The sequence below is a fragment of the Ranitomeya variabilis genome, chromosome 5 (genome assembly GCF_051348905.1).
Source record: "Ranitomeya variabilis isolate aRanVar5 chromosome 5, aRanVar5.hap1, whole genome shotgun sequence".
In the NCBI taxonomy this organism is placed as follows: Eukaryota; Metazoa; Chordata; class Amphibia; order Anura; family Dendrobatidae; genus Ranitomeya; species Ranitomeya variabilis.
Window position 1 is genome coordinate 552094275 of NC_135236.1, and position 8330 is coordinate 552102604.

An 8330-nucleotide genomic window follows, 5' to 3' on the forward strand; every position below is an offset into this window, starting at 1 on the left:
TCAAGTTCACTGTGATGACGCACACCTATTCTGGATGGCCTCTAAGGCCGTGCTGAGGGGTCAAATTATCTCCTATGTTAGCCATAAAAGAAAAGAAATAATGAAAAGAGCAATAGAAACTCAAAAATCAGTAACCCAAGCCTACAAAGATTTTAAACTAAATAACACCCCTTTGACAAAAGAAAAATTTTTGAGGGCAAAGGAAGAGGCGGATACTCTGGCCCATGAGATGGCTATGTTCAACTTAGACTATCAAAAACAAAAATATTTTAAATGGGGTAACAGACCGGGGAAAGTGTTGGCGTCTCTCACAAGGCCATACAGGAAAGCAACGAGAATATATAAAATACAACAACCCAACGGTCACACCCTAACTAATAATGAAGAGATAGTGGATGAATTCCGTTCCTTTTTCGGCGAGTTATATAGGTCAGAGGCGGGAGGAGGAAGAGGGAGCGAGGAATTCCTTAAAAATCACCTTGCTCCGGCGCTCACGGAAGAAGAGAGGGAAGCCATTAACTCCCCTATAACACCCTCAGAAATCTTACAGACTATAACTAAACTTAAACTATCCAAAGCGCCAGGCCCAGACGGGTTCAGTAATGAACATTATAAGATCCTAGGAACATATATAGCTCCCCATTTGAGTGAGTTATTTAACAATATAGTTGAATCTGGTCACCTACCGGACCGGTTCAACGAGGCGGTGGTTATTGTTCTCCCAAAACCAGGTAAAGACCACACTCAAGTTGAGGGATATAGACCTATCTCGTTATTAAATTCGGACTTTAAACTTTTTACAAAAATCCTGGCAGATAGACTACAGAAAATAATTCCAAATTTGATCTCGCCACAACAAACTGGATTCATCCATGGGAAATCCATCACATACAACATTAGGACAGCTTTGAGTGCCATATCTTATAGTAGAGCACACAAACGGATGAAAACTATCGTGGTCAGCCTTGACGCTGACAAGGCGTTCGATAGGGTAGCATGGGATTATCTATATGATCTGCTATCATTCCGAAAGTTTGGTCCATGGTTTTGTGAAGCTGTCAAATCAATTTACAGACAGCCACGGTCTAGGATGTCCGTGAACAATGTTTTATCTAGACCCTTTGAGATTCAACGGGGAACACGTCAGGGCTGCCCTTTGTCCCCACTCTTATTCGACATAGCACTAGATCCCCTCCTAAGAACACTACAGAACGAGGCAGCTTTCGAGGGGGTGAGGGTGGGAGCTGCATCTATAAAGATCTCAGCCTTTGCTGACGATGTTCTTTTATTTATTGCCAACCCAGAAAAAGCAATCCCGGCCATTATGCAAATTCTAGAGAGCTTTGGCAGATGCTCTGGATTTAGGGTCAATCATAGTAAATCTGAGGCCCTGGCGGTCTTTAGATCTGGGAGGCTGGGCGACCCCTCATTCCCGTTCCACTGGTGCCAGGAATCTATCAAATACTTGGGGATACGATTGCCTGCAGACCCATCTATTTTATATAGAGCCAATTACAAACCACTAATCTCCTCCATAGTAGATCTTCTCCATTCATGGAAACACTTCACACTGTCGTTTTCTGGTAGATGCCATTTAATTAAAATGATAGTGTTTCCTAAACTGCTATACACCTTTCAGACTTTGCCCCTTCTCCTGACTCGTTCAGATCTGGATTTGTTGAACCTAAACTTTCGTAAATTCATTTGGGGGGTAGGAGGTAGATCACGCATAAGTCTTGCAAGATTACAGGCGACGAGATTGGAGGGTGGTGTTAACTTTCCTGATTTGGGAAGATATAACTTAGCGGCGAATCTTAGATATGCTATCGATTGGATTAGGGGTGTCTCCCACTTTGCAAATGTTGAATTAGAGCAACAATTCTTCCCACATATCTTGTTACCGGCTTTGTTACACCTAAGTGGAGAGGATCTCCCAACGGGAATACATGAACACCCGTCATTATGGCAAACGTTGCAGACCTGGAGACACTGCAGAAAGATTTGTAATTTAAAGTATAATCTATCCCCCTTCCAGTCCTTTTTAGGAAATCCGGGGTTTTTGAGGGGCTCCGCACCATCTTTTTATAAGCTTTTGGCTTCCCAAGGTTGTGGGCAGGTGATAGATCTCTTGGACCCTAATTTCTCAGTATTATCCTTTGAAATGGCGTCACAACGATTCCCATTATTTAGCAATAAACCATTCTTATTTCTCCAGGCGCGTAGCTTGGTACAGAAATGTCAGTCGTGGGGGGGGGGATGGGGGGGAGGACTAGTCTAGATGGGTTTATTCGAAATGCAAAATCCCACCAGGCTTCTATAAGCAACATTTATTCACTATTACGTAGAAAGTGGGTGGGGGAAGGGAAAACTACGGGAGTGGCGAGGTGGCTGAGGGACATACCATGCTTGGAGGTGGGAGACCTCTTTGGGGCTACTATGTCACAAAGAAAGATTCTGCCATATAGCAGCTACACTGACATGGCACTTTTAATACTACACAGAGCCTACATTACACCCTGCATGCAGTCTAAGATGTCCCCCTCAAACGTCTATTTGTGTTCTAAATGCAAATCTCGTAACACCGACATATACCATCACTTATGGAGCTACCCACAAATTCTAGGATTATGGAGCGAGGTACACAAAGAATTACAGAAAATTTGCAAAGTAAACTTTACGCTTACTCCACAATGGGCCATTTTTAATATCCTAGACGAGACATCTCATAACTTGCCCAAACACATTAAGGCAACACTTACGATATGGGCTTCAGCGACTAGGAAGAGCATTTTGCACCAGTGGTTGAGCCCTTCAGTCCCTTCACTTCCTTTCATCTGCACCAAAATCCAATTCATATTCAGAATGGAGTGGTTGGACGCACTGACTAATAGAGAGAAGCTGGTGGGCAAATTCTTTTCCACGTGGGCTACTTTTATTCCATCGCTCCCTCTAGAGACCAGGGAGAAACTGAGAGCACATTTTGAAAACACCCAATGGTATTTACTACAGCGGTTAGGGGGCAACTCACCAGTTTCATGAGACACTTCTTCGGTCAAGCACACGCAGAGTCTGGGGGTTTCTATTTTGGTTTATGTAGGGGGGGAGGGTTTTGGGGATACATTATTATTTAATACTGTCACATTATTGTATTATCTTTGGAATTGTATGTTTTGTACTGTTTTAGAAAAATCTAATAAACAGATTTTCAAGAAAAAAAAGAAAAAGGAAGTACTCATCCTCGCATCCGCGTACACAGGGTTTGAACGCCCACATTGCTAGACTAATCTCATTAGAGATGATGCCCTACCGGTTAGTTGAAAGTGAAGCTTTCAAAGCGCTGATGGACTACGCTGTACCACGCTACGAGCTACCCAGTCGACACTTCTTTTCTAGAAAAGCCATCCCAGCCCTCCAACAGCATGTTAAAGACCGCATCGTCCACGCACTCAGGCAGTCTGTGACTACAAAGGTGCACCTGACAACAGATGCATGGACCAGTAGGCATTGCCAGGGACGTTACGTGTCCTGTTGTGAATTCCGTCTGGGCTGCCTCTGGTGGCCTTTAGCGATACTGCGGGTCTGGAGATGGGCTCAGCTGCCTCATTTCCTGCTTTGCTGGTTCCTATTTAACTCCTCCTGCACCTTTGTTTGTTGCCTGCTGTCGTTGTATTCAGTACTGGTTCTGATCTCTCTGGACTTCCTTGTGACCTGTCTCCATCCGGAGAAGCTAAGTCTTGCTAGTTCATGTTGCTCATTTTTCTCTTGAAAATATGTTTCATTATATGATGAGTTCAGTCCAGCTTGCTTTAATGTGATTTTTTGCTTGCTGGAAGTTCTGGGGTGCAGAGTGCGCCCCTCACATCGTGAGTCGGTGTGGGGGTTCTTGTATTTTCTGCGTGGATAGTTTTTGATAGTTTTTGTACTGACCGCACAGATCCCTTGCTATCTTCAGTCTATTTAGCTTTAGCGGGCCTCATTTGCTTAAACCTGTTTTTCATTACTATGTTTGTATTTTCCCCTTAACTCACCGTTATTATTTGTGGGGGCTGTCTAAACTTTGGGGTCATTTCTCTGAGGCAAGTGAGGCTTGGCTTTCTCTCTAGGAGTAGTTAGTTCCTCAGGCTGTGACGAGGCGTCTAGGTTTTTAGGTAACGCTCCACGGCTGCCTTTAGTGTGTATTGGATAGGTTCAGTGTTGCAGTCAGTATAGTTTCCACATCCCCAGAGCTCGTCCTAATATTCTGGTTTACCTATCAGGTCAGTTTGGTGATCCTACCACCGGATCATAACAGTACAGCAGGCCAATAAAGAGTTAATGCATCGCAAAAGAGGGATAAGAGAAATCCTGAGTTCATTTTTTTTTTTTCTGCAGTGTGTCTTGCCTCTCTCCTCCCCTTAATCTCTGGGTGGTTCAGAATTCAGCTGCAGCTATGGACCTTCAGAGTCTGTCTTCTAGTGTGGATCATCTCACTGCTAGAGTACAAGAGATTCAGGATTATGTAGTTCGCAGTCCTATGTCAGAGCCTAAGATACCTATTCCTGAGTTGTTCTCCGGAGACAGATCTAGGTTTTTGAACTTTAACCCCTTCCTGACATCTGACGTACTATCCCGTCGAGGTGGGGTGGGCCCGTATGACCACCGACGGGATAGTACGTCATACGCGATCGGCCGCGCTCACGGGGGGAGCGCGGCCGATCGCGGCCGGGTGTCAGCTGCATATCGCAGCTGACATCCGGCACTATGTGCCAGGAGCGGTCACGGACCGCCCCCGGCACATTAACCCCCGGCACACCACGATCAAACATGATCGCGATGTGCAGGCGGTGCAGGGAAGCATCGCGCAGGGAGGGGGCTCCCTGCGGGCTTCCCTGAGCCCCCCGCAGCAACGCGATGTGATCGCGTTGCTGCGAGGGTCTTACCTCCCTCCCTGCCTGCTCCAGACCCGGATCCAAGATGGCCGCGGATCCGGGTCCTGCAGGGAGGGAGGTGGCTTCACAGAAGCCTGCTCAGAGCAGGCACTGTGAAGCAGCCTGCACTTATCGCAGATCGGTGATCTGTCAGAGTGCTATGCAAACTGGCAGATCACCGATCTGTATTGTCCCCCCCTGGGGCAAAGTAAAAAAGTAAAAAAAAAAATTTCCAAATGTGTAAAAAAAAAAAAAAAAAAATATTCCAAAATAATGAAAAAAAAAATATATTATTCCCATAAATACATTTCTTTATCTAAATAAAATAAAAAAAACAATAAAAGTACACATATTTAGTATCGCCGCGTCCGTAACGACCCGACCTATAAAACTGGCCCACTAGTTAACCCCTTCAGTAAACACCGTAAGGAAAAAAAAAAAAAAAATGAGGCAAAAAACAACGCTTTATTATCATACTGCCGAACAAAAAGTGGAATAACACGCGATCAAAAAGACTGATATAAATAACCATGGTACCGCTGAAAACGTCATCTTGTCCCGCAAAAAACGAGCTGCCATACAGCATCATCAGCAAAAAAATAAAAAAGTTATAGTCCTGAGAATAAAGCGATACCAAAATAATTATTTTTTCTATAAAATAGTTTTTATCGTATAAAAGCGCCAAAACATAAAAAAATGATATAAATGAGATATCGCTGTAATCGTACTGACCCGACGAATAAAACTGCTTTATCAATTTTACCAAACGCGGAACGGTATAAACGCCTCCCCAAAAAGAAATTCATGAATAGCTTGTTTTTGATCACTCTGCCTCACAAAAATCGGAATAAAAAGCGATCAAAAAATGTCACGTGTCCGAAAATGTTACCAATAAAAACGTCAACGCATCCCGCAAAAAACAAGATCTCACATGACTCTGTGGACTCAAATATGGAAAAATTACAGCTCTCAAAACTGGTAACGCAAAAAATATTTTTTGCAATGAAAAGCGTCTTTCAGTGTGTGACAGCTGCCAATCATAAAAATCCGCTAAAAAACCCGCTATAAAAGAAAATCAAACCCCCCTTCATCACCCCCTTAGTTAGGGAAAAATAAAAAAAATAAAAAATGTATTTATTTCCATTTTCCCATTAGGGTTAGGGTTAGGGCTAGAGTTAGGACTAGAGTTAGGGCTAGGGTTAGGGTTAGGGCAAGGGTTAGGGTTAGGGCTAGGGTTAGGGCTAGGGTTGGGGCTAGGGTTGGGGCTAGGTTTAGGGCTATGGTTAGGGCTAGGGTTAGGGCTAGGGTTGGGGTTAGGGCTAGGGTTGGGGCTAGGGTTAGAGCTAGGGTTAGGGTCAGAGCTAGTGTTACGGCTAGTGTTACGGCTAGTGTTACGGCTAGTGTTAGGGCTAGTGTTAGGGCTAGTGTTAGGGCTAGGGTTATTGCTAGGGTTAGGGCTAGGGTTGGGGCTAGGGTTGGGGCTACAGTTAGGGTTGGGGCTAAAGATAGGGTTAGGGTTTGGATTACATTTACGGTTGGGAATAGGGTTGGGTGTGTCTGGGTTAGAGAAGTGGTTAGGGTTACTGTTGGGATTAGGGTAGGGGGTGTGTTTGGATTAGGGTTTCAGTTATAATTGGGGGGTTTCCACTGTTCGGGCACATCAGGGGCTTTCCAAATGGGATATGGCATCCGATCTGAATTCCAGCCAATTCTGCGTTGAAAAAGGAAAACAGTGCTCCTTCCCTTCTGAGCTCTCCCGTGTGCCCAAACAGGGGTTTACCCCAACATATGGGGTATCAGCGTACTCAGGACAAATTGGACATCATTTTTTGGGGTCCAATTTCTCCTGCTACCCTTGGGAAAATACAAAACTGGGGGCCAAAAAATAAGTTTTGTGGGAAAAAAAAGATTTTTTATTTTCATGGCTCTGCGTTGTAAACTGTAGTGAAACACTTGGGGTTCAAAGTTCTCACAACACATCTAGATAAGTTCCTTGGGGGGTCTATTTTCCAATATGGGGTCACTTGTGGGGGGTTTGTACTGTTTGGGTACATGATCTCTGCAAATGCAACGTGACGCCTGCAGACCAATCCATTTAAGTCTGCATTCCAAATGGCGCTCCTTCCCTTCCGAGCTCTGTCATGCGCCCAAACAGTGGTTCCCCCCCACATATCGGGTATCAGCATACTCAGGACAAATTGGACAACAAATTTTGGGGTCCAATTTATCCTGATACCCTTGTGAAAATACAAAACTGGGGGCTAAAAAATCATTTTTGTGAAAAAAAAAAGAATTTATTTTCACGGCTCTGCGTTATAAACTGTAGTGAAACACTTGGGGGTTCAAAGTTCTCACAACACATCTAGATAAGTTCCTTGGGGGGTCTAGTTTCCAATATGGGGTCACTTGTGGGGGGTTTGTACTGTTTGGGTACATCAGGGGCTCTGCAAATGCAACGTGACGCCTGCAGACCAATCCATTTAAGTCTGCATTCCAAATGGCACTCCTTCCCTTCCGAGCTCTGTCATGCGCCCAAACAGTGGTTCCCCCCCACATATGGGGTATCAGCATACTTAGGACAAATTGGACAACAAATTTTTGGGTCCAATTTATCCTGATACCCTTGTGAAAATACAAAACTGGGGGCTAAAAAATCATTTTTGTGAAAAAAAAAAGAATTTTTATTTTCACGGCTCTGCGTTATAAACTGTAGTGAAACACTTGGGGTTCAAAGTTCTCACAACACATCTAGATAAGTTCCTTGGGGGGTCTATTTTCCAATATGGGGTCACTTGTGGGGGGTTTGTACTGTTTGGGTACATCGGGGGCTCTGCAAATGCAACGTGACGCCTGCAGACCAATCCATTTAAGTCTGCATTCCAAATGGCGCTCCTTCCCTTCCGAGCTCTGTCATGCGCCCAAACAGTGGTTCCCCCCCACATATGGGGTATCAGCGTACTCAGGACAAATTGGACAACAAATTTTGGGGTCCAATTTATCCTGATACCCTTGTGAAAATACAAAACTGGGGGCTAAAAAATCATTTTTGTGAAAAAAAAATAATTTTTATTTTCATGGCTCTGCGTTATAAACTGTAGTGAAACACTTGGGGGTTCAAAGCTCTCAAAACACATCTAGATAAGTTCCTTAGGGGGTCTACTTTCCAAAATGGTGTCACTTGTGGGGGTTTTTAATGTTTAGGCACATCAGGGGCTCTGCAAACGCAACATGGCATCCCATCTTAATGCCAGTCAATTTTGCATTGAAAAGTAAAATAGCGCTCCTTCCCTTCCGAGCTCTGCTATGTGCCCAAACAGTGGTTTACCCCCACATATGGGGTATTATCGTACTCAGGACAAATTGCACAACAACTTTTGTGCTCTAATTTCTTCTCTTACCCTTGGGGAAATAAAAAAATGGGGG